We start from the raw sequence: 27,664 nt of genomic DNA on the forward strand, positions 1-27,664 counted from the left end.
TGGTACATACACACATTACATTCCAGACGAATCTAATTCCTATTAAACTTTTAAAACATTATTCTTAATATAATACATTAAATAATGGGACACACTATTTCATCATTTTGTACTGGATTTGTTTTCTAAGAAAATAGTTGAATAATCTTGAAAGGAAAAAATCTTACTTTTCCTTGCCCTTGAATCTGCTGTCTTACTAGGCCAAAAGGAAAAAAAAAAAAATAAGAAAAAAAGGTTTTTTTTTAAACTTATCTCCATTGCCTATTCTTTTCTCAAAAAAATAAAAAAAATAATAAAATAATAAAAAATCACTTCTATAGTTTAATGAGAATAAAATTACATCTATACCTCAAAATCATATTTTATCACTTAATTTTCTACACATGACTAGTTTCAGTGAAGTTAATGGATTTTAGTTGTTATTGGAGATAAGTAAGAAGTCATTATATGAAGAGTTGCTCTATTTAGGCGAAATAAAATTTAAACTATACACTCCGGAAACAATGGGCCTACTGTAAATCAGTTTTTTTGTTGTTGTTGTAATGCTATGGCTGAACAATTAAACGAAAAGCAAATTTGATGGATCAGTTATTCAGCTAATGTACACTCATACTGCTCAGAGGAAGTCAAAGATGCAGTGTGTCCTTGCAGCATGTGTCTGTTTAGTAAAATGTTTCTAAAGGAATATAAACTAAGATGCACCATATACACCTTGTAAACAGTGTATAGATACAAGACTGCGATACTCAATTATTTTTATCTTGTATTTTTATTAAAACTTCTTGATCTGGTGTCCATACACTCGAGTATTTAATTTCTAATGTAAGTGTATTAGCATAAAGATGGATATCTAGAATATTTGACTTTGAAGTATATCATGTATTTGTTACCTCTAGAAGTGAGGTATATACAGTATGTATGTATGCTTATGTGCAAATTCAAAACCACAGTCAAATATTGTTATTACTGGTTACTGGGAATGTTTGTGAATCAGTTAGAATAATCGCTCTTTCTGAGGTTGACCACAGCGTTAAATGGGAAGATTGATTTTCAGAGTGTTAACACTACTTTAGAGAAAAGCTGCTCCACATAAGGGAAGAAAAATGGCTTATAAAGAATGTGTGTATTTATTCAGCCTGGACATTACCAGAAGATATGGAATTTTGGTGACTGCTTTTTGTTCAGCTGTTGATGAGAAATGGAACTAATCTCTACCATAAAAATAGCAACCAATATGCAATATGGACCCTTTGTGGTGCTGAGGTGTTCCATTGTTTTGGCTTTAAGAAGGGAAAGGAAGCTCTAATGGTTATCCGTAAAAAGAGATCTTCATTGGAGTAGTGGTGAGTAGACAGCCTAGCTCACAGAAAGTGACTCCAGAATTAACAAAGCTGAAAGCTTCACATTCAAGCAACTGTGTGGCAACAGAGTATTTCCAATGTCATATCCTTTCTTTGGTTGATAGTTGAGGGTGTTAGTCACTTTTTGTACCGTGAGTAAACACAAATGACAACTCTTTCTGGCAATTTAGATAGCATTCCATGATTAGAAGGGCTTTATAATTTAAACACTGCAGAAAATCTTTGGAAGGCATGATTCCAAGTCTTTAATGAAGAAATATTTTTCCTATTCTCCACCTGGGCATTAATGTAAACCTTCACTTTTTTTTTTACTTTTTTTTTTTTTTTTTTTTTAATATTGTAGTAATGTTCTGTATTTTACTTTCTTTATTCATTGTAAAACCAAAGCTTTTTGGGGATGGCTTGTTTCATGTTGGCATAAATGAAATCAAGAGAACAGATTATATAATAATTAGTCCCTTATTCATAAAGCTCAGTTTGCTCTTTATAATCCTACATTTTGTAAGTTGATAAGCCTTTCTTTACTGAACTCTACTGTATGCTAATTCTTTCTCCAGACTTCCTTTGTAAACTTCCAAACTTAAAGGTTTTTTTTGGAAAAAAACATGGAAAAAAGCCTACATAAATATACTATGTGCTTTGTTTCAGAGAAATCACAAGGTGTAGACCACACATGTCTGTGTAACATAGATGTTACAGTGTTGAAACTGTCTTCAAGCTGTACAGCTCATCTTTTTCATCTGGTTGATGGCACTTTCCTCATCCTAAAAACACAGTAGGAAATTTCTCCTAGGAAAGATAAAAGGCCCATTCTTAATAGCTTTTCACTGGATCATTTATGTTCTTTCTATGTTAATTATAGGTGTTTATGTTTGATAACTGCCGTCTTTCTTGACCTATCTTTCAGCAAAGACAAAAACTTCTGTTAATATTACAGAATGCTTATTGGATGTTTTTGTTTGGTATCCATTTCACTCATCGCTTCATCTTTTACAGCATAGTTGAAGCTCTCATGGAATAGCAATAAAAGTGATGCTTAGGTTATATAACAGACTTACCTGTATCTACACTGCCTCTAATCTGGTCATAAAGAAGATTCAAGAGCTCTCTGAAACAGTGGATTATGCCTTCTGACTAGTGAGGTCTGAACTGATCTCTGTATAGATGTGCAGGCAGGCTGGCTTTCTGAAGCCATGTCAAGATGGTTTCAGGATTAGGCAGAGGAGGAGGAGGGAGAATGTGCTAAAAACAGTGGAACATGAATCTTCAACCTATGAACATAGATCAGAGAATCACAATTTTAAATTTAATGCCAAACTAGAGATCACCAAAATACCATACCATTAAGGCTATTAACTTTTTGATGATTTAATGCTTGCAGTAAATTATGAGAAAGTTTGATTTTGTACTCCTACCTTAATTTAAATCAATTTTTCCTTGCCTTTAAAGAAATTCCCACTTGAAAAGGCCTCTGTCATGAGAGAGGAATGCATGTCAGTTTAGTAGAAACCAAAGGAAATAAAAAACACGTCTATCTGCTTGTTGTAGGAGTTTGGCACTGAACACAGTAGTATCACTCCTGAGTGGTTAGTCACAAGGGTATCCAGCTGTAAAAAAAAGTTTGGATTTGGCTTCAAGTCAGGACCTACTGTTTTTCAGCAGGACTGGAAATATATAAAGTATAAAATGTTTTTGATGGTGCCAGAAAGGGTTTAGCTTACACAGAACTCAACAGGAGGGTATGAAACCCCCACTCCCAGCGCCAAGTTTGAGAAGAAATGCAATTTTGCAGACTAGCAGACTCAATGTTTTCAATAGGTAAAAAAGTAATATGCTTCAACAACCAATAGGAATACTCTTATTTCTATTTTGCATTATTCATTTAGCATGAAATGAGAAAGTGCCTGAATAAAGCATATTGGAAGCAATGTACTCTCCATGAATGGAGTTGTTATTGTGAAGTAGGACAATTAAAAAAAAAAAAAAAAATTGTACTTTTTATGCATTTCTTTTTCTATTATACATCCTCCTAAGAGTGCATAATAGCTTTATTTTCTTAGACTAGTTTATTGGAGAGATTCAAGACAAATCCCTATGAATATATTTCCAAGAAAGAGTAGAAGCTTCATTACTCTTGAGATTCTGCTATTTTTAAATAGACAGTTATATGTCTAAAAATAAAAATAAATCAGCTCTTGGTTCAGTCTTTTGGAGACTGTGTTAAGAAAAATCATTAAGAATAAATGTGCCTAAACAACTCGTATGTTCAAACATAAACCTTTACCCTCTGCTGAAATGTATCATCTATCTCTTTAATCAGAAGCTTTTTCTTGAGTTATTTGGCCTTACAGTCCTTGCTATTTGGCATGTTCCTATTTTTTAACTTGGTGAGTCCCATGCTCTGACAGCACTGTTTCTCCTCCTGTAGATTAGTTGTTAATTTTGTCCCATCTAAGGCTCACTGATCCTATAGTTGTGTTAGACCAATCATGTGATTGGTCATCATACATTGGTCATCTTTCTTACACTTTCTAAATCTACTGTCAAATTCACTAGCGGTCAGTGAAAAAAAACTGTGTCATACTACTTTCATTTTTGCTTTTAATTACACTCTTTATCTATAAATAATATAAAATCTTTTACCCTTTTCATGAAATTTTACTTTACTTTGACCTTGCTAGTGAAAAAGTACTGACTACAAAGGGAGAGATATTTTGAGGGTATTCATATGGGATCTTATTCTGCAAATATTCATTGCCTATGGCCATCCTGTTGTTTGACCTTTAAAAATGAATAAATTTTTTAGTAAATGATGCTTCCAAAAGGACAAAGGTTTTGAGCAGGTTTATATTCTATCTTACAGCTCTCAGGCTATGATAGATAACATAGAGCAATGTCACTGTCCCCAAAACTTGCTGGAGAGACTTGAGACGGTCAGAGCCTGTATCAAGCTTTTCAGACTATTGAGCTTTTTGGCAGCTCAACAGTGAGTTTTGTACTTTCATAACTATGTTACTTGCAACACCCATTGCTCCTATTTTAAAGTTAAGAGAGGCATATGATAGATTATGAGAACTTCTCAGCTGTCTCAGGCTGAAAATGTGACAACAGACAGACATCACAGGTAGGATAATTCTTCCTGTGTTTTGGGCTCTGTCCTATAGGATCCAAGTGTGCCAATTCATACCCCACAAGAGATTATCCTACTTTTTACTTGAGGCTGGGAATTCATAATTGCAGGGACCGGAGTTTCTGAGACAGACCCTGAGGAAATTCCCTGTTCTGCAAGAAAACTTTAGAAAAAATATCATCCAGAAGACTTTTTCTGTTATAGCTCTGCATCCCAAGACTGGGACATCTGGTATCCATAGCCCGTCATGTCTGAACTGCCCTTTCTAGGCATATCATTTTTTGGTCCAGATCTCTTCAGAAAGTCTGAGATAAAAACGCAGTATTTCACACCAGACATGAGTGATGTCTCTTTTGATGACTTTCTCAATAATTCAGAGCAGTAACTTAGGAATCAAGTTTATAACTGAACATAATATAAAGAAATTAATTTTAAAAAAGACTGCATTGATCTCTTTCTTTCTTAGAAAGGAACAGACTTATCCTAACCATGATTAGCATTCCTATTTCCTCTGATCCCATCTTATTAACACAATTCTAAAGTTTCTGTTGGGAGAATCAATACTGCTGGAGAGACATAACTTATTCATTTCAGATTTGTGCAAGCCTGGGGACTCAGTGGTTTCCCAAAAACCAAGCACACCAAACAAGCTTAACCATGCTATTTATACATTAAACTTAAAAACTTAGTAGTTTTCCAAACCCATCCTCTTTATAATGTTTGGTTAGTGATTTACATGCAATTTTGACACTGCTGAATTCTTCTGGGGTCTTCTTGATTAAAGAATACTAACTATTTGTTTTTCTGATTAGGGATAATTAAGTGTCCTTTACTTGCCTGCTTAAACAAGAGAACAACTTGACCTAAGAGAGCATCGTCTAAGTGTTACAGTACTGTAGTAGTTCAGCAGAAGACTATGGAGCAACAGCTTTTTAAAACTCATGAAGGAGCCATATCTGTAACAGACCCAAACTTCATTTTCTCCTTGCTGTTGTTCCATATCTCTGAGGTAAAGTTAACTAAACACACAGCTCACTAAGAAGTGACATAAACTCTACGCAACAACTGTGTCGTCAAGACTGAGAGAATCTGCCACCAAAATCTCAACCCTGGATATGGGAAGAGCAGATATTAGTCTGCTCAGGGATCTAGTTAGGAAGGTCCCCTAGAAACTGCTTTTGAAAACATTACGGTCCATCAGTGCTGGTCACTTTTTAAGTGTTTCCTCCTAAGAGCATAGGAACAGGCAATTCTGTAATTCTGGAAGTTAAGCAAGCAGGGCAGAAGGCTAGCTTGGCTGAATAGGGTTCTTCTAGATCTTAAGTCGAAAACACATATGGCCAGAAGAAGTAAGGTCATATGCTTGGTGGTTGCCTCGCTCTCTAATTTGTCTAGATCTCTCTGCCCCACCTACTTGACTACCAACATATTGCAATTATCTGCTCTGCTGCTTTTTTGATGTGGTAATTGAAAAGTGATTAAAACTGCCTTTGAAGGCATGAAGATCCATTAGTTTCCTAGAGGACCTAATTAACTAATTCCATAAGCAGCCTGAAACCTGCTCTCTCCATAGCCAGGGTTGAGGCTTTAGTGACAGTTTTCCTCCTATCACTAAAGATTTGAATTTCATAGACACTGTGGCCAAGACAGCTAGCAACTGCCACTTCACCCTTAAGACATTCTCTGTTCACAAACAGACCTAGGAGGGCACCTTTCCTCATTAACAGGCAAATCATATACTCTAATGTGTCCAAACAATTGTACAATTACTTCCTTAAAGTGTTCTGTACTCCAGGAAGGAGATTCCTACTATCCCACTATTTGTGGGATAGATGATTAATAAACTTAGGCTTGAACCAGGAACCTTCTATCAGTTCTTTCAGCACTGTTTGTCATAGTATTTGTTAATTGGTCTTAATTAGAGGCTTTTTTATAAGGCCTGTTTCTCTTTTTTTTCCAGTAAAATTTTTGTGTCTTAAGCTAGTTTAAAACATAAATTTGGCATGTCAAACTTGCTTGTTATATTTTCCTGTCTTTTTTTGTTGGTTTTCATTTGATATTTTCCACAAAAGAAGTAGAGAGTTTTCTTTCAGAATGTATGTTAAGTCAAGTCAGTAAAGGAAGAGATGGTGCTGTAATCTGCTATAGGTTTCAGAATTTTCCTGTAGCTGTACTCATTAGAGCATATTTTTGGGGATGAGACAAACTGGTAATGTAAAATGTTTATTTTCTTCAGTGACTTGTATTGTGATAATGACAATCTTTGGTTATTTAAGGTACCATGATTCACATTCATAAGCTGTTCTTGTTCATGGCTACTTGTAGATCATTTTTAAGTCACTAAAAAGGGAAAGTTATGTGCATTCATTTAAAGTATGATTCTGTGACTGAATTCATTTTGCTCTTTGACTCTGCCATGTTTTTAGTAAAATATCTGTGCTTCAAAACATTCTTCTCACCTCTTTTCCCTGTCTGCAGTTTCATTTTGTTGGCGAATATATTGAAATTTTTCTTTTTCTCCTTTCTCATTCCAAACTGGAACAAGAAGAAAGTTAACATTTGCTGATACAATAATAATCAAGAAACAATACTATTGTGCTACTGACAAAAGCAGGAAAACAATTAATCTTTCTCTTTATTAAAACAAGCCATTATCAGTTTCATTAGGAATCTTCTAAACATTCTAAGAACTAATGTTATCTTGGTTTGTTGCTGCAAAACTTCATTTTTTCTGTTCCACATCTATGCTAGCAAGGCTGTGGAGACCACATGATGTAGAACTGTGTCCTATAGCTTGTTTTTCTTGTGCATTAACAGTGTGTTAACAGGTTTTCCTCTACCTGCTCCTCAATTGTATTTTCTATTCTATTTTTGTAAATATAATCTATTCTTGTTATAGCTACATAATTCAACTGTTACATGATTTAACAATATTATTTGCATAATGCATTGTTTTACTTTCCTCCTGCTTCGTGATTTCCACTATTTCACAGTGATTTTTCCCTTGGATAACTTCATATAGGTAAATCATTTCCTACATACAGATATATCAACATTGTTTAATTCAGTTATTCTCATATTATTTCTGATACAGCAAGACAGAAATTCAGTTTTAATTTACTGAATCTGTAAAACATCTGTAAAATTTACACATGCCCTTAATCATACTTGCAATCAAGTGAATCACTGTATTCTCCAGTTGACATGTAATACCTAGCAAATAAAAAAAAAAACAAACCCAAAACGCAACTTTATTCTGTACCAGTCCTGTATTAGCCTTCTTTGAAATGTCAAGAGAGGTCCTGATACCCGTGCCATTTTGAATAAGCAATGGATAATTATGTTTCTTAATTTCTATATTTTAAAACTCTAACATAATCCTTTATGGTTTTTTTTTTTTTTTTTTAACTTGCAGAGCTTTTTTGCTTAGTAGAATAATTCAAACCTGTAAAGAAGATTGCTTTGATTTTCCAGAATAATTAGTCTGCATAGTCGTCAGAAAGTACTATATATATATATAGTCACAGCACTAAAGTAAAAAAAAATAAAAAAATAAAAAACAAAATAAATAAAACCCAGCAATTTTCATACGCAGCATAAACAATACTTACTTTACAAGTTTCATAGATGCTCTGGACATATACTTTCTTTCTAATTTCAAACAATCCTGGAGGCTACAGTGCTAATGTTAAACAATGTTTAGATTACCATAATGCTAAAGTCATAAGTAGCAAAAGAGAAGATATATATTTACATTTCTGTAACTTATATAAGTAGCTCTGAAGTCAACAATTGTGTTTAATCTTGTTACTCCTGAATTAAAATACAGAAGTTTTTAATTCTTAAAGACTAAAAAAAAAACAAACATGTAAAAAGAAATTGAAACAAGATCTGCTATGTCATTGTAAACAGTAAGAAACTTGTATACAGTTAAAATACTTCCAATACATATATTAAAAAAACTAACTGTTCTTTTTATATCAGATGAAAAATTAGCTTTGATTTACTTCATTTTACTAGTGGAAACCACTGTGGTAAGTCATAGGATTTACAGAATTATGAAAATACAGAAAGAATGTTGTGCATGCTAAAGAATAAGAGGGATTTTTAGTATTGTTTCTACATTACATACTACTACTTCAATAATATGATTCCATGGCCTACTTTTAAATAAAGGTTTGGAAATCATGATGCTGTACATAAAATATCTGTTAGTTTATTCATTTATCTTCTCAATGTTAAAATTTTGCAGCACATGACATCTTGATGTCAGGTTCTTCAAATGCATAAAGCGAATGTTGTTGCCTACAGTAGAATACATTTTTCTACAGAATGACGAAGAGCCCAAATACAAATATGCCTGTAGCTGTACACCTACGCTTATTTTAGCTTTACTCCAACATATATTTATAAATTATGCAGTTTGCTTGCATTTTTAGTTGCACAGACTATCTCTGGACTGACTAAACAGGACATACAGTTTCATATCCAGTGCTGGAAAGCCAAGAAGTAGGGAATTGTGATTTAACCCTAACAACAGGGCTTTCTGTGAGCAGAATAAAAGCATACTATAATAATGGAACTATTCGCACTGAAGTCAGTAAACATTAACAATAAGAATAGAAATATCTTCCAGGATTGGGTACACAACTTTTATAACAGGCTACTGACCATCTCAATTTACCAAGGTCTGAATACTTTGCTGAATAAGCTTAAAAGTCCTTGAACTATTTAACTTACTTTTTGGCCCATTAAAAACTTTTTCTCAATACCTTATCTATTTGAGTCTGTTCTGTAACATTTTTTTTTCCCAGCAGTTTCATGTCTTTTTTTTTTTTTATTCTTTACATGGATCATATAATTTGATTCCACCAGTAAAACATAACACATTTTCCTGTCTCCTTCTTCTTTCTCCCAAAACCCTGTTATAAATGATACCTGTTTGATTTACAGTGATTGTCATTTGACTGTCATTTCCTTTTTCTTCCTACCATAAATATTTATATGTGTGAATTGTTAAGATCGCTTTAGCAAGTTCTTAAGATCACGCACATCACAGACATCCAGTTAAACCCTGAATATCTCAAATCTTTCTTAAAAGCTCACCCTATATATTTGACTAATATTTGACAAAATATAAGGTGTATAACATATTTGTGCATGCGTTTTCAGAAATCAAAGATATTTAGTAATTTCAATATATATAAAAACATTAGAAGATGGAAAAAATGAATCCAACATTACCCTTTTTTCTTTGGTGAATGAAATAGATTTTTCTTTTTTCTTTTTTCTTTTTTTTTTTTTTTAAACTGATTCTGACATAAGATCTATTTAAGCTAGAAGAATATAGAGGAAAGCTTAGAGTGTTTTAGATAGGATTCAGGTTCTGTTCTTATTTAATCTCAGTTTGCTTCTTACTTGTAAAATTCAAAGACTCCAAAGAAAATCAGGTATCCTGTACAGAGGGAAACTCACTGAATCCCCTCAAAGCTCAGAACAGTCAGTGTTTCTCAGTTCTTTGTACTTATTATTTGTCCTTTAACACATTTATTTGAAAATAATTACTAAAATGTTGTTATTGGACCACAGCCTCGTAGTTGCAATGTTGGTTTCTGTAATAAGAAAAAAAGAACACTGCTTTTTATAAAGACTTTGACACAATATTACTTCATGCAATATTTAGCAAAGATTTACTTTTCAGAGTGTTGGGTTAAATTGTCATGACATGGCAGATCTTACTCTTCTGAAAGAAAATATAAATTTTTCTTTGTTTGCTTTGAAGTTTCAGTCATGAGGAAGCAATGATGTTTCTGGGAATATTGTATTAAATAAAAGATAGTGCTTGACTCTTTTGGGCAATTTGGAGTACAAGTTTCAGCACAATACTGCAACAGGAACTAGACTTCTAAGAATGATCATCATTCTAAATTTGATTGATTTTTTTTAATCAAAAACTGTCTCCATGGCTGTAAAGTTGGAGCTGGATTAGATCTCACCACAAGATGAATGCGTGTAAATGATTTCACATTCCCCCTCTTTATCATCTTAATGACGTATACTTTGGAAGCACTCAAACTCTTCATGTTGATGAACTCTACAAATAAGAAAAAATAATCTTATATGGGCTTTTGCTGGTTTGGATTAATATCTTATTATTGCAGTAGCCTAAAACAAATGACTAATCAATAAGAATATGAATTGTTTCCTTAACATACTGCTGCAATTAAGTAAAATCTAGACTTTCTGGCTACTGACCTGTAAATACCTCTTAAATTGCCTGAAAAATTAGACAGGATTTGTGACTGATAATTGTCTACTGTGGATTGTTTTCTCAGTTTATAATGTGTTCAGATTCAGGTTTTATTGTTGAGAGGTTCGTTCCTTCTCACTATACTGATTGTTTGTTACTTAAAAAAGTTGCAGAACAAGAAGATGTCTTTTTGATAAGGAAATGTTGCTTGTATGTGATAGCTTATATTTCCAAGTTAACATACTTTCTCTGAGTTTCTTATTTACTGAGCTTAATTATTCTAAGTAGTTAATTTACCCTTAGCCTGTTTGTCTTAATCAGCAGAGTACTGTAAGATAAGCTGGGAGAGGAAAGTTCCCTGTTTTTCATTTCCTGATTGGATCGTTGAAGTAATTATTTTTTTAATAAAAAGAGGTCCTCCCTACTTTATCTACAGATAACACAAATCACATTTCTCTATGTTACTTGAAATACACAGAGATTCAAACATAGTGTTTCATATAATAAAATTATTACAGTTATATGAGTGCTCCTAATTGCTGTAGCTTCTGAGTCAGACTGACACACTCTGGGTATGCATTCATACTTGTTGCTGCTCTGGAAAGGTATAACAAAAATAATTAAAACTTTTCTGTGAACAGCAAAGTGGCTATGTAAATTCTGAAGGTGTTTAGAAGATCTCAAGAAGCATGGAGCAAAGCTTGTCTTTCAAAACAATGAAGTTTCATGATTCTTGCTTTAAAGTGGCAATCTGTTTTCTGAAAGAATTCAAGGATGTTGACTGATAAGTCAGTTTGAAGGCTGACTGGAAAGGGCACACCTGAGTTATAGTAAATCTGGTCTCATATCCACTACTCATGTAAACAGCACGCTCATCTGAGGGTAACATGGCCTGTAGAGATATAGCATAACTCCTATCTAAAAAGGGATTGCTAGGACCTTGAATGTACTTAAAGAACAAAACAGCACTAGCTAACAAACAAACAGAAACTATAGAATCGTTCTTAATTTATTTATAATCAATCAATTAAGTGAAAAATGCAAAGAAGTGAAATGTATTATATATCTTCTGTGGGATTTCTGGCATTAGCAGTAGTAAAATGTGATTGTTCTATCAGACCTAAGGAAATTTTTTGGTGGATGAAGATTATACTCAAAATGCAATTGACAGATCTTTTTTTTTTTTTCTGTTGTTTTTGTTAGTTTGTTTTTGATCCTTTTACTCATCTGGTAGCATTGCACTTTTTAAGATATTTAGTAGTTTTCTGAAGAAACAACCCACAATGGAGTTGCATTAGTTATTTATCTTAATATTAGATATTGCCCAGTACTATCACTTTAGCAATGCCTTCCCAATATGTTTAATATTTCCTTAAAAAAGCAGAATATATGTTAGTTCAGCAATTAAATATGCAATTAACAAAAGGAATTTCAGTTTTCCTTGGCACTTTGCAAGAAAAAAAAAAAAAAATCAGAAGTATTTACCTCTATATTTGAATAAATATTCATGGACATACAGATTTAAATATAATTTTTATTGGTGTTCATATATCTTTTATCTATAGTCTGTATTTAAATAGAAGTTCAAACAGTATACTAAAATAAAGTGCAAAAAAGCTAGTCAATATTCAAATCATTCGAAATTGGAACTTTCCAGAGGTGTCCAAGTATGGAAGTATGCAGTTACGATTTTATCAGGATCTCTCCCTACTTTGCAGACAACTCCCTTCTCTGAAACTGGGAAAGATTTTTCAATGGGATAACATGTCATTGCTGTTGCTGATGGGGAGATGTAGTAGATAGATGACTTACACTGCAGGATAAGTAGATACATGTTTACTCTCTTTGAATCTAGATACTGATGAGTTTTCATTGATGGAGAAGTAAAATACCTGAGTGTCTGAAACCTCACTTCAGAGAGGCAAGTGATACTTCTGGTCTTAAAGCTACATTAAGGATGTCTTTTCTAGGCAACATTATTGAAAATAGGAAACAGAATTTTTAGTAGTTAGTGAAAGATACTGTCCTACACTCAGGCAATATTAACATTTGGATTCATAGGGAGATTAAAAAATCCTCTGTTTTCCTTTTTTTCTATTGTTGAAGAGTGACATGGTCTCAATTATGCTTTATTTACAAAACTCCATTTCCAGAGATCAAAACTACACAGTATGGCTTCAATTTTTCCCTTGGATGGAATGATTTTATCAATGTAGAATTTCTTGTAAGACATATTCTGAAGAGAATATTAAAAAAAAAAAAAAAAGAAAAAAAATCAATGTTTTTCTAAGTGCTCAATCTGATTGATATATTACTAACAGAGTGATTTAACTACTTCATTGCTGAGACCTAATTCTTCTTGATGGTAGAAATCCTAGCTTTTTGGAAGGTTAAATGGGAAAATATAGAGGGAAGGAGCTGGCAGTCTGTATTGAAAACTAAAGAAAAAATATTCTATCCCCTTCAGAACAATTGCCAACTGGACATTTGACAGAGAAACAGTGAATAATTCTTCAATTTACTATATACTGGAGCATGTTGTTTCATTTTGTTCACGCAGTATTTGACTATTCAGCACTTCTTTATCAATATGAAACTGCTTATAACTAATTATCTTTGAGATTGATGTTGTAAATTGATTAAATTTATTCATTACTCACTTCAGGAATTGAAAGTAGGGTCCAGATTTGATTTAATAATGAAATATTTTTTGTGAATCCTTAGATAAATTAAATTGTCCCAGCTCTATTGGCTTAAATGATAATATGATAATTTACAGGGTAAATCTGTATCCCAACAATTGTTTCCATTGAATGTGAAGACAAAAATCTCTAAGAAAACAGCTGTCACAACTGGATCTGAAGAACAAAGCTAAGTGGCATCTGCAGCTATTCAAGTTTACTGTTTTCACATGTATTTGAGGATGTGAAGGGAAGAAATTTGAGGAACACCCTTGCACATCATAAAACCTGAGTGACTAAACAAGTTAAAGCAATCCATTAATTAGAAGGGTTTTTAAATGTCACTTTCTTGTTTTCTGTGTCTTCTTTTCTACTGGACACTATTTAACTGATAGTATCTGTGTTTCTTGACAAAATAATTTCTATTGCGTTGTTGTTTCTAATTTACTTGAAATAGAAGTAATTTGAAATGTAAATATGTGAGCTGTTTCTAGTGTATGGAAAACTAGACCAAGTGAGATGAAGCTGATCAAGTATGTAAATATATTCCAGTTTTGAAGAAAGTAGAGTTGGATTTTATGGCATGTAAGTTAAATATTAGTGTTCCATCAAAAGCAGTTTCTAAGGTTTTCTTTCCATACTTATCTTTCATCACATCAAGCCACAGTATTCCCAGCAAGCCAAACAGAGAATTAAATGGGAATATGGATTAAATAAGTACTGGTTTTCTTAGCAATGAAAATATAATTTGTTAGATTATGTATGCGTATCTGAGCAGTAAAAAATAGTATAGTAACTTCTTTTTTTTTTTGCTGTCACAGAGTAGATGGGAAATAGGACATTTTTTAACTTGTTAGAAACTTGTAACAAAAATTACATCATAAAATAATGGCATTAATATCTGTTGTATCTACCTTAGGATTTTACTCTCTTCATCACCATAGTTTCCGGTATACTTACACAAAATTAGAAAGAACACTGGCAGGGGGCATTTGCCTCATGCTTGACTCTGACCTCATGAACTGTGGGAAGGTGATGTGAGGTATCAGGAGGCAGGATGGTATGGTGGTAAAAAGATGGATGTATTACAGTGGGAAAGGATGAAAGAGCTGCATTTTGCAATGGATGGGGAGGAAGAATTTTTAGCTGTATTTTAGAATAAAAAACTATTTCCCAGTGAAGTTTTCACAAACACTGAAAATTTATACAAAAAATTCTTAATCAAAATGTTTTGCTAAGGCAGTGCTGAAGGCTGTCTTGCACTTAAGCATTTCAGAGGCCATTCTTTTCGGATTGTGAAAGTGGAAAATAATCTTAAATAACAAAACAAGATACCAAATTTAGAAGCATACAAAAATAATTGGTTTCAGAATACTGTTTTTACCATTTCTGTTTTCTTTGGAAGAAAACAGTAAGAGTTTACTGTTAAATAAAGATTGCCAGAGACTGATCCTATAGCAATTGCACAAATTATTTAACCTCACACTGTTCAGTTCTTCCTCTCTAATGCAGACAAATTTGATTTTTGTTGATTTTCTTTCCTACACCCTTTATAATGCTGTGTGCACCTAAGGTGCTTTTACTTTGTCAGTTCTCATTGCATTTATAGCATCTGAAACAAAGTGAGCTTTTTTTATACTATGAAACACTGTATGTGTTACAAAACTGGTGTGAAGCAAAATACTGTTTGAAAGGCAAAGTTTTTCTAAGGTAGTTTTATAGGAAGTTTTGAGGGTGGAATTGCTACATCTGAAGCATAGTTCTTGGGAATAAAATGGGAATTTTGCAGGTGCAGTTCCAAAATGGGACAGTATGTTAAATGAAGCTTAACAGATAGCTCTTAGGCTCTATTTTGCACTAGCATTGCAGACATACCCAGTGAGACGATTTAAGTAGAACTCTGATTGGAATTAATTTCACCTAACCAAATATGAAACAGTTCCCTAAACCTCTGGTATCAGTGAGTAAATACCTCTTGGAAGATAACATTTTAGTTATCCTAACATACACAGCTAAAATAAGTCAGGTAAATTATGCATTATAAATTAAGCTTTTTTTTTTTTTCTTTATTTTTCAGTAGGCTTTAAAGTCAGTTAGATTTAAAGCTAAGTCTAGTCAATCATAGACGACACCTAAAATGATTGGATGTGCCCTATTGCAGAAGAATTCTATAAAATCTGTTTACACTCTTGTGTGGATTATTTTTCTCCTTATTAATATTACCAACACAAGTAGTGCACAGCAATCCAATTATTAAAGAAAATAGTAATTAATATTTTTTAAATACACCATTAATACCTCAAAGAACAAAACCTGGACATTGTTTTTTGCCCTAGCCTGTTGAGTTTTCAGTAGATAAGGTATCTCTACTTTCTCAGTAGATAATGAGTATTCTTCAGCATAATGAAGAGATAAATTATCCCTGAAAACAAAAAATAAAAAGGGAGCAAAAATACTATACATATCAACATTTATTGAAGACATCTGTTGGTCATCACTTGAAGGTGAATAGGTAAAATTTGGTTGAATACTTAGGAGATTCACTGAGAATGTGAGAGCAATGTCATAAAATCTGAATTTCAAGAAAGAACAGTTGCATTTTACTAATTAACCTGAATTTTTTACCTTTTATCTCTGATAATTCTGTTATGATAGGAAAGTACTATCTTGTCTTACTGTTAAATTACTGCTGCCATTAAGTTCTGTATTCTGATCTCAGAGTCATTTATTGTTTGTGATCCACAGTTACAAACTGTTTGGAGTTAATTCATAATTAACTTCATTTGTAGGCAAATTTTAATCCTTTATTGACATTTTTAATATCACACTGACAATAGTTTATTTCTCTGGTTTTCAGTATACGTATGACCAGAAAATTGCACTGTTATTAAGGAAATAGTTCTCAAGATCATTTGCATTTAAGTAAAGGAATTTTCCATAGTGCTTCTCAAGTCTTGAAACATTTTGACTATTCATGGTTATATTAAACATTAGAACAAAAAATGACATTTATCTTGTTCTGAGCTGTAAAACAATGGATAATTATAGCATAGCATAGAGATTCTTTTCCTTTTATGAAATCGTGTTCATTAACACTGAATGATGCTCATTAAAAAATAAGTATTTCTGAATGGCTCTCAAAAGTATTCCCTATAAAAATATGAGATTAAACAGAAAGTAGAATCAAAACAAGCTCCTCCACATAAATTCCACATAATTTGAAAAGTCCCTCTCTGCTTTTCTCCTCCCACATAAAGGATGTGAGACAGGAAAAAAATCTTCAGCTATTTATGTTGTCTCCACCCATAATTTCTAACAGACCTCTCGTTGCCACTCACATGAGTACTCCATTTCAAGAATTATATATATTTTTTACTGTTAATTGATGTGACATTAGCTGAATTTTACCATGCTTTATACATATTTTGAAGTCATATAGTTAATACAACTACTCATCTAGGAATGGCTTTGTCTTTCACAGTACCCATTCAGCTGAAAAAGAAGAATATCCCCATAGTCTTTATTAGGTTCAGAGATATTTATTTTATAGATATTTTAATGAGAAACTCTTTAAAATCACTGCATTTATTAATAAAATTTAAATTAACTATGATATCAATATTACATGTCATTACATATATATTAGGCAAGTTTTATTCATTAAAATTAGTAATGATGTTTTTATGGCAACATTCACTTAAAGTTTAAAAAAAATTCAAAAATGTCAAATAACTGAATAAATGCCAAGTGTTTTTTCTTTTGTTTATGAGAAAAACTTGCTAGAATGTTTAGTTGAGTTCTGTAACTATTTTGTCTGTAAAAACCTAATTAACAAGAAAATTAGATGCTTCAGATGTCAAGTCAGTGACTGTGGAAACTTGCTGAGCAGTAAAAAACACTTAGCAGTAAACCGATAATTGATTATAAGATTTCAAGGCCAATGATTTCTCATTCATATAGAGGAAGTGCCTAGCTTACATACATGAATATCCCTCCATGTTCGGTAAAACTAGAGTCTTCACCATCACAAATTGGAATCCTCATTCTCTAGATACAGTAGTGATAACAACACATTAACTGTGTCTGTATGTAAATGTCTGTTCACCCTTGCTCATCAAACCACTTAGCAAGTGACAGCAGATGTACCCCCCCATCTAAATGAGAGGCAATTACTGATACTTTACCTTCATTCAGAGTTCGCGCTGAAGAGAGAAACCAGAGAAAGCAGTCACCCTCAAGAGCTCTGTTCCCTTTTAGTAGCTACCTGCATGATCTGCTGATCTTCAGCCTTCAAGCATAATCCTAAAAACTCCCAGAAACTTTTCCATAGTCATATAGTGGAAGTTTTGCTGAAAAATTTAAACTTACCGTAATTTTTTTACTGATTACAGTGTGATTATTTGCAATTATTGCCTTCACTTTATCTCACTCATGTCCTGAAATCACTTCTCAGTGATAATTTGAATTTACATCCCACAGCTTTTTCCTCTCTCTAGTATTTAACTGTTATCCCATCTCAAATAGACTCCAGTTTCCTCCTCCCTCTTATGCTTTGCAACAACATTAGTTACTCTCAGGCTCTGATAGTTCAGTCAAAAATCTTATTGCTAAGTTTGAGCAGACCACCCGTGAATGTCATCTAAAGATTTCCTATATACACAAGGTCTTTGGGAGGGAATACACTTCAGAAAGAGAGGTTCCTGCAGCAGATGGTCCCCGTGGAGGTGCTTCTGAATGCATTATTCCCAATTCATTAAATTTCTATGAGTATACACTGTGTAAAAATTGAATTGAAATAAATATTTGACCAAATAAGTCATTTGAGCATCCCACTGTTCAGGACTCAACAGTCTCTTCCTGGTGCTTCCTCTCACAGATGCCTCTGAATTTTGCAGTGCTGGTGTTTTTTGTTTTTTTTTTAGGTAGCTTTATATTAACTAATTCTAGAGATCTCATTATCTATAAAACCTATGCAGTTAAGGGGGATGACTGTCTTTATGCTATGGTGGACTGTGGTCCTGTCTCTAACACTGCTCATGTTGAACTCCTATTTTAAGACCATGGTTGTTCAACCTCTTGATTGGACTGGGCCACACTGAGTAAAAAGGAATTGTCTTGGACCAGATATAAAACATATCATATAATTAATGTATTTAAGTATCAAAAGTTGCTATGTTTTTTTAATAAAACATAAAAAAGCAACAAAAAGATAGTTGGATATTTGACCTTGTTTTTGTGAAACTAATGCATCGATCTTGTTCAATGGAAGTTGCAATTCTTAGCAAATTCTCAAGATGATTGTCAGAAAAGTAAATTATGTCCCCATAATCATCATCCATACTTTTAATTAACTCCTGCAATTGTGGATGATCCAGTCCCTTGGACTTCATGAAATTAGCATCTTTGATGACAATTTGCATGACATTATCCATTTTTAAAGCTTTCACACACAAATTTTCTTGATATATGTTGCAGCGATATTTCATCAAATGTGAGTTGCTAGCAATAATTATATTGTCTTCTATTAATTTTATAAGTTTCTCTTACTGTTCATTGCCAGGGCTCTATCTGTAGGCATATCAGATATGTTGACAAATGTTGAAAAAAATAATTTTAATGTAAATTTTACTGATTGATACTAATCAAGGGAATTATTTGTATCTTTCAGTGGCATCAAAGACGCATTTTCTTCAGTGACATTTGTTATCAATACCACTAATAAAAATGACAAGTTGAGCCCCATTTGTAGTGTCAGTACTTTCACTTGTCACCAGAAATCGGAAATCACAGGATCACCAAGCTTGGAAAAGACCTTCAAGATCATCCAGTCCAACCATCCACCTATCACCAATAGTTCTCACTAAACCATGTCCCTCAACACAAAATCCAACTGTTCCTTGAACACCTCCAGGGTCGGTGATGCCACCACCTCCCTGGGCATCCCATTCCAGTGCCTGACCACTCTTTCAGAAAAGCAGTATTTCCTAACATCCAGCCTAAATCTCCCCTGGCGCAGCTTGAAGCCATTCCCTCTAGTCCTATCACCAGTTACACGAGAGAAAAGGTTGATTCCCAGCTCACTACAACTTCAGGTAGTTATAGAGAGCAATAAGGTTTCCCCTGAGCCTCCTCTTCTCCAGACTGAACAATCCCAGCTCCTTCAGCCACTCCACACCACTCATAAGGCCTGTGCTCCAGATCCCTCAACAGCTTTGTTGCCTTCTTCGAACTGCTCCAGGTCCTCATTGTCTTTCTTGCAGCGAGGGGCCCAAAACTGGACACAGTACTTGAGGTGCAGCCTCACCAGAGCTGAGTAGGAGGACAATCACATCCCTGTTCCTGCTGGCAACACTGTTCCTGATGCAAGCCAGGATGCCATTGGCCTTCTTGGCCACCTGGACACACTGCTGGCTCATGTTCAGCTGAGCATCAGTGTTCAGCCAAGCATCAAGTACCAAAGTATAAGATTTGAAATTAGCACAGCTTAACTCTCCATTTTTTTTTTTTTTTTTTAATATACATTTTCCTATTTCACCAGTTTGCCTGGATACAATCTGCTGAGACATTGATATCAGAAAAATCAATTTATTAACAGGGTAAATTGCATCTGCAACACTTCCCATGTATTGCTTATTAAACTCACCATCAGGAAATGGTTTTGATTATTTTGCAACCAGATTGGCTACAATATAACTAGCTATAATAACAAAGGCTGTTTGAATTCAATTATAATATTTATAAAAAATTTTGTTGTTCAGTTCCACTATTCTGTCTATACAAAACATTCTTTGATACACATCAAATTATCAGCATGTTATTGCATGTAATGTCTTTTCAAATTTTAATCTTTGAAAACTGACACAACCTCCTTACAAATTAAGCATAGTGCCATGTAATTTATATAGACAGAAGACTACTCATCTGTCCATTTTTCATATAACACTCTTCCTTCCTGAACAATTTATGTTATTTTGGGGGTACTGTTTTCTTTTGAGATGACATGGGATAGGTTGAAATATTATTATTGTTAATCAACTGTGCTTTATTCACAAAGGGCACAAGTTCACGTAGTGAGTAATGCACACAGGTTTCGATTTGACTGAGTGTGTGTGGCAGGTATGAGAGGTGGAGTCAGCACTGCACCATGCCCTCTCACCTACAGCGTTCTGTTGTTGCCTATGCAGTCCACCCTTAAGCTATGCACAATTGACAAATGAAAAATATCTCTGAATATCATGCAATAATGTTAACAACTTATAATCTTGTGCTGCCACATTACTAACTGTCAGGGGCTGCATGCGGCCTGTGGGCTTCAGGTTGGGCATGCCTTGTTTAGATGAACTTCTATTTTGCACTAGTTTTTATTTATTGTTTAATTCTTGATTTTTTTTATTCTTAAACCAGACATTTATGATTTTTGGTGCAACAGGAGACAAATAGGTAATCCAGTTTTGAAGATTTTCAGATACAAGAGGATTGCTATATCTGTAATTGGTGTTTATTTTCTTTTGTTTGTAAAATAAGCAAATGCAAATTAGTTTATTTATTCAGAGCTATATGCCTTAAATTTGTAGAATATCAATAGGGTGTACAAAGCTGTTTGTTTTCCTGCTATATATGAATTCTTGTAGAAAGAAATATTTCCTGACAGGAATAGAAGGGATCTTGCAGCAAGCTGTCAGTCAAAAGGTTGGTGATATATGCCCTTAAGTATAGAATGTGTGCACAGATATGTTCAGTTATGATCTTTACTGGCTATTCAATACAATTTGCTGAGTTAATCTAGGCATGATTTACAATAGAAACTATTCATATTGAACCGATACAGAAATTCTGTCTGTCTCAAATAATCACTATTTGGCTAGTTTAGCAGAAACTACTTTCAGATTACCTTCTAATACTAGTTATCACCAAGTCAACTGGATATTTGAATGTCCAGAGTGCTTTTAGTCCTCACTATGAACAGCAATGAAAGTACAGAATAACTTCTTCCTTAATAAAGAGGAGAAAGCACAATGAACAATTTTATTTCAGTGCTTCCTTTAAAATTATTAATAAGAGGTTTATTTTAAAAATATCTAGCTCTTTCTTGGCAAAAAAAAATACAGCATCGTCTCATCATAGAATCATAGAATCATAGAATCACTCAGGTTGGAAAAGACCTTAAAGATCATTGAGTCCAACCATGACCTAACCATACTACCCTAACTAACAGCCCTCCACTAAATCTTGTCCCTGAGCACCACATCCAAATGGTTTTATTCATGTTCCTGTATACTTCTATCTTTGGCATCTTGGATTTTTGTAGAAAAGATTGTCCTTGTTATGTACTCATAAGCTTGAACTATTTGAGCAGTAACTATGCCATACTGTGGACAATTTGAAAATTATTGATAAAGTTTGCTTGCTCTATCTTCAAATATGTGTTGTAGGCTACTTATTTGGATTTGTTCTGTTCATTGCCTAGGGGATTTTCCCCACAGGATATCTACAGTTAGATTAATATATTTAAGCTATCAATTGTATCAGTCAGGCATACGTGCAGTAATTTTACCTCACTTACAACACATTAAAAAATAATAATACATTAATAAGCAGATGTGTTGCAAAAATGAGAAGGTAAGCAAACCAACAAACACAGGATAACCTTTAAAACATTTCAATCTCCACTGTACTCTTTCAGAACAATAAATACTAATGACGAGACTTTTGGGGGAGTTTAATAAAAAGATGCCCAGCAATTAAGTTACTTTCTCATGTGAGAAGTTGAAGTAAACTTTTTTTCTGAAGCATACATAAATTTCAGGAGAGTTAGATTTCCAGTTCTGTTTTCCAGTTAAGACATGAACTAAATGCAGTATCTTGTACTTTGTAGATAACAATAGGAAAAGATATTGTATATTTATTATGGAAGACATTTTACTGTGTGATACTCTTTTTCCAGCAAAATGGCAGAACATTTTATGTTTTGTTAGCTATTTTAATATATTCTAGAAGCAGAAGGTTTAGTTTTCAAAGGTGAAAATAAACTAACTTTAGCTAAAACAGCTCAGGGTATGATATAGGTAAATCAACTGTAAATAACAATAGATAACAGAACTTTGAGGGAGTTCTATACAATTTTGTCCTTAGAAACTGACTTTTTGAAACTAAAACTTTCATGGGAACCTAAGTGAAATTCAAATGTATAAAAATGAATTTCTCATGGGGGAAAAAAAAAAAAAAACAAGACAAGGAAAAGAATGAAGATTTCCTATGATTTTGGAGGTCTGAAAAAAACATCTACTCTGATTATTTCCAGTTATGCTATAAATTTTTCTGAAAAAAAACCCAACCTTCCAAAATTCTAAAAGTTGTTTCTTGTTTCAGTATAAAATTGTGCTATGTTTTAGCCTGTCAGACAGCTAATCACCACATCTCATTTGAGCTACAGAAATCTATAAAGTACAACAAACCTGACCCATTCTAGATGTGTATTTTAGGATAACTTTCACCCTACATTTTCTTGACTAAAACTAGTCAAGTTGTTAGTGACTCTATTCAGATTAATCTCTTTCTTGACACATTTACCATTCTTGGGTTTCTGTGTGTGTGCATGCTCCTGTTAATGTACGTAAGTGTTTCCAAAAGTAATGCTTTCTATTTTTTTTTACCTTGAAAATTATAACACATACAAAGAGCATTATAACACTATTTTATAGAGGAAATTCACAAATTCTCAGCTATAAAACATTATTTTTTCAATGTATCTATTCATTTTCACCAGCAATGAACAAGAGCCTGCATTCTCCACTGGTAAAAATCTGTGCCAGTGACCCAATGTTTCACTGCAGCTGTGACAGTATCATTGTGATGAAAATATTACCCATGTAGTCTGTCTTTCATTGGCCTAAACAGATGAAAGTCAGAAGGCACCAAAACCAGACTATGCAGAGCATATGGTAGGACAATCCAGCCAAGATTGGCAGTGTGACTCCATTGTATTCAAACTGACATGAGGCATGGGTTAATTTACCATGTTGCAAGAGAAAGGTGTTCTCTTTTTCTGGCCTGACTCTTGAAGATGGAGCCTTCAGCTTAGTGTTGTGATCTAGCAGAGACAGTTGATAGTTTTTTGGGTTCCAGGAAATCCAAAAGGATCCTTTCCTATTCCAAAACAGTGAGAATCACTTTACCTGCTGAGGGTGGCGTTTTGAACAGGAAAACCAAGAAAAAGTCACCTTTGGTCTCATATTGTCTTGATAGCTCCTGAAAAATTTGCATATGGTGTTTTTTTCTGTTCATATATGAGCATTCATGGGACCAATCTGGTGCCAGCTTTGTAGTATTCCAACATTCTTACTATTATTTTCAACATACCAAAGCTGATATTCATCTCTGTACACAGTTCCCTGGTTATAATCTGCTGATTCACCTGGATGAGCTGATTGAGACAATCTTTATTTCATGCTGTGACAGCTGTGCATGGCTGTCCAGAGTGTGGCTTGTCTTTCATGTCGGTACTGTCACTGCTGAAATGCACCACCCATTACCTCAGTGTGCTCACGTTTACTGTGTGGTCTCCATTAACATTCACCAGGCATTGATGAATGTCAGTTGATGCCATTTTTTTTCTGCATGGAGGAATTCAATTCCAAAGCTTGGCTTTATCCACACCTCCATATCAGATGCCATTTTTCCAGACTGCCCCTCTGCTGCTATCTATCACATGGCAACAAAATGTAATAGAATACTGGTGGAAATTTTCAACATCTCCTGCCATACCACTAATATCCATCTTTGATGTTGTGGGCCAATATAACAAATTAGAAGGCATTACTTTTGAAGTAGCCCTTGCATATGTATACACAGATAGAGGAACATTTTCTTTTCCTAGTATAAACTGAGTCAGGTGTTATCCATGACTCCTTCCCTGTGACAGGTAAAAATTTGACAGCAGTGTGTAATTCCTGATGGAATTATTATTTTTTTTTTTCTGGTAGACCTGTCAGGGCCACTTCACTTCCACTAAGGTTCTGAGAGAATGCTTTCACCTGGTATCAATCAATCAGTCAATCTACCAATCACGATTATGTGAACTTATCTATCATATGCAAGAGCACAATGTGTTTGGTACATGAATAATAGCCTCAGGTGACTTCACAACCAATGTGAAAACAATAATTCCTTTCTGCACTAGTTCTCCAGAATTAGCCCAACAGTAAGAAATGTATTATCTCATTATTTTTTTTAAAGAAATTGAAAGTATTTAAGTTCTAAGATGTGTTTGCTTATACAATTTCTAACTAAAAATCTTAAATATCTGGATAAAATACTTTAAATAAAGGGAGGTATTAGAAAATATCTCTTATTGTAAACCTATTATTCAAATAATAAAAGAATGCTTAGAACTTTATTTTATAAAATTCACTTGATTCTCTCCATTTTCTTTTTCAAGTAAGCAATCCAAAAATCAAGATAATTATTGAATATCCATTTTGATTTTTTGTTTCATTCACTTCAGTCCGTAAAATAACAAATTAACTTTTTGCTAATACTTATGATTCACTTACAAATGAATCAGGTAGCAGAAGTGTAAGTCTTTGACTACGTGCATTTTTTTTTAAGCAACACTGCTATTATTCTCTAGCAAAATTTGTACTCTATACATTAGTGGCCAATTTGCCTTACATATTTTTTCTACGTGAAGTACAATTACGGTTGCTGTCATTTTTCTCTGACAAAATAAGTGTCCACAATTGTGTTTTCACTCAGCTTGTAGTGAGGCTGATGAAACTGGGTGGTACACAAGGAAGTAACCCTTGGGGTGAAATTTGGTTTGACTTGTCTGTTAATACATCTACCATATGAAGTATCATTTAGTGTAAACAGTGAGAAAGAAATAAATTTGATGTCTTCGATTTGCTCTTATTAATTCTTAAAGCTGGATCTGGCTGATCACAGGCTTAAAGCTTTTCCAATTCTGGAGAGTACTATCTTGGTCTGAAGAATTAATAATATATATATATTTTTTTTTTAAAAAAAAGAAGGAAAATATGTATTAGCCTTTATCATCTCGTTCTCATGCAGTACTAATAGTCCTTAGTGCCAATCTGAAATTGAGTTTATTCAGGGAAATGAGATATATTTTAAAAATAAAATCAGTAGTTTCTCAGAGACAAAGCAATGTCAAGGATGTTGCTGACAGTAATAGAGCTGGAAGTAGTCGGAAGTGAAAACTGAATACTCAAAGTTAATTATGACTACAGCTGATACTAATTAAAAATATATATATCTTTAGAAACTGAAATGTATCTCTAGGAAGAAACATTCTCTAGCCCTTTCTTATTTATGCTAATTCACATATTAAAAGCTCAACATGTCCAAAAATTTCAAGCAGAGATTTACATGTAAAAACATCCCACTTTTAGATGAAAAAGAATAACATTTTCTGTAAATTTTCAGATTCCTTTTCCTTTTCAAGTCAATGTGAATGTCCTGCTTGAAGCTGAGATTTCTGTTATTTTGTTTAAAAGTGACAGCTCTTAAGAGGCCAGCACATTTTAGCTTTGTTATTCAAGGAAAAGAATTAATGGGTTCAGGACATGTAAGATGTTGAAATATAACCATGTAAGATGTTGAAATATAGCCATAATTTCATTTATTATTTAATTATGGTCTTGTTAATTAAAGCACTCACACTGTGTGTGTTTATATTTGTATCTTAATTTTACATTCAGGGCATCATTGTTTTTATAAAACAAACTTATGGAATCTTCTTAAACTAATTTAAATAGATATTAAATATGTAAAAGCAACAGAGGTAAGAGTAGGCATGCCTCTCTTCATAGTTCAGGCAAAGTATGCACTAAAACTCAAACACTGACTGAATATAAATTTTTAGAATATAAAAATTCTCTCATATAATTGAGTGCAATTCCATATAAACAAGCCAAAGGTATAAGTGAAATAACATTCTCTGGAATTACTATTTTCTGGGATTGTTCATAGGAAGAAGAAAAAATACTTTGTCTTGAAAAGGAATTCCAACAACAGAGCAGCTTTACATTATTAGATATAGATGGAAAGTGTGCAATAAGATTCTGATAGGAAATGGCTGGAACAGGAAACTCCTACAATGGCTATATAAATATCACAAATTCAGTATGGTCTTCTAAGATAATTTGAAATGTCAAAACTAATTTAATTTCAAATTTCTATTTAAAGCTCTGTATTAAATATAGATTTTATTATAACTTTATTGATATTAATATAATTAAGAGCATATGATGACATCTAAGCAGTAAAAAAAGGAGAGGATACTATAAAGAACAAAACTTGATAACTTGAATTTGAAGGGAAGAATTTTTTCTTTAGAGATTCCGTACTGATTTTTTTCTTAATAGCTAATTGTAGCTGCACTGGGTGAAGACAGAATGACTCTATTCTCCTTTTCTATGAAAATATACCAAGCTGCATTAACTTTCTGATACTGTAAATGATTAGATATCCTGGAGTGACTTAGTATGTTAGGTTCTAGTTTTTGACTCTGCAAAAGTGATAACCTAGCTACCTAAGGAATTTTTAAGGAATAGAAATAATGATTTATTAAGCAAGCAATACTGTATAGGTGGAAACTATTTTGAAATATATCTGAAATTACTTGGAGCATCTCATGTGAGATACTAATCAGAGACAGAGGCTGTGGCAAATTTGAACAAATGGATTATTGTTATTACAGTGTTCACTGAACTGAACAAAATAGTGGGGGGGGGAAAAAAAACAAAACATTTCCCACCTTCCAGGTATCTTTGGTAGCTGCATCTTTCAGCTAATACTACATATTATTTTTCTTCTTGTCAAAGAAAGATTCTGTATTAATTGTTTCTGTGTTCATTCACCCTCTCAGATGACAACATAGACAACATAAAACTGAATAAATGGGAAGAAGTATATATGAAGAGAAGAAAAAAAAAAGATAAGAATGTAGTGAGGAAAGCTTTTATTGGGTGGAAAGGGGAGGATGTCAAGAATGAGGCAAAAATTTGACTGTCTTACTGTAAATTTGAAATAAACCTTAATAAAAACAGAAAAATAAATCACAACTATTCATGTTTTTCTGAATGATTTATATTTTTTCCTAGTGCACAAATTCTGAGCAGTCTTTTGGGAAATACCATAGTCACAAGCCGATTTGGCATACTCAGATCTGAAAAACAGACTTTTTTAAAAAATGAAATTTAATTTTGAAATGCAAATAAAT

Source organism: Meleagris gallopavo, chromosome 1 (genome assembly GCF_905368555.1).
Source record: "Meleagris gallopavo chromosome 1, MGAL_WU_HG_1.1, whole genome shotgun sequence".
Lineage (NCBI taxonomy): Eukaryota > Metazoa > Chordata > Aves > Galliformes > Phasianidae > Meleagris > Meleagris gallopavo.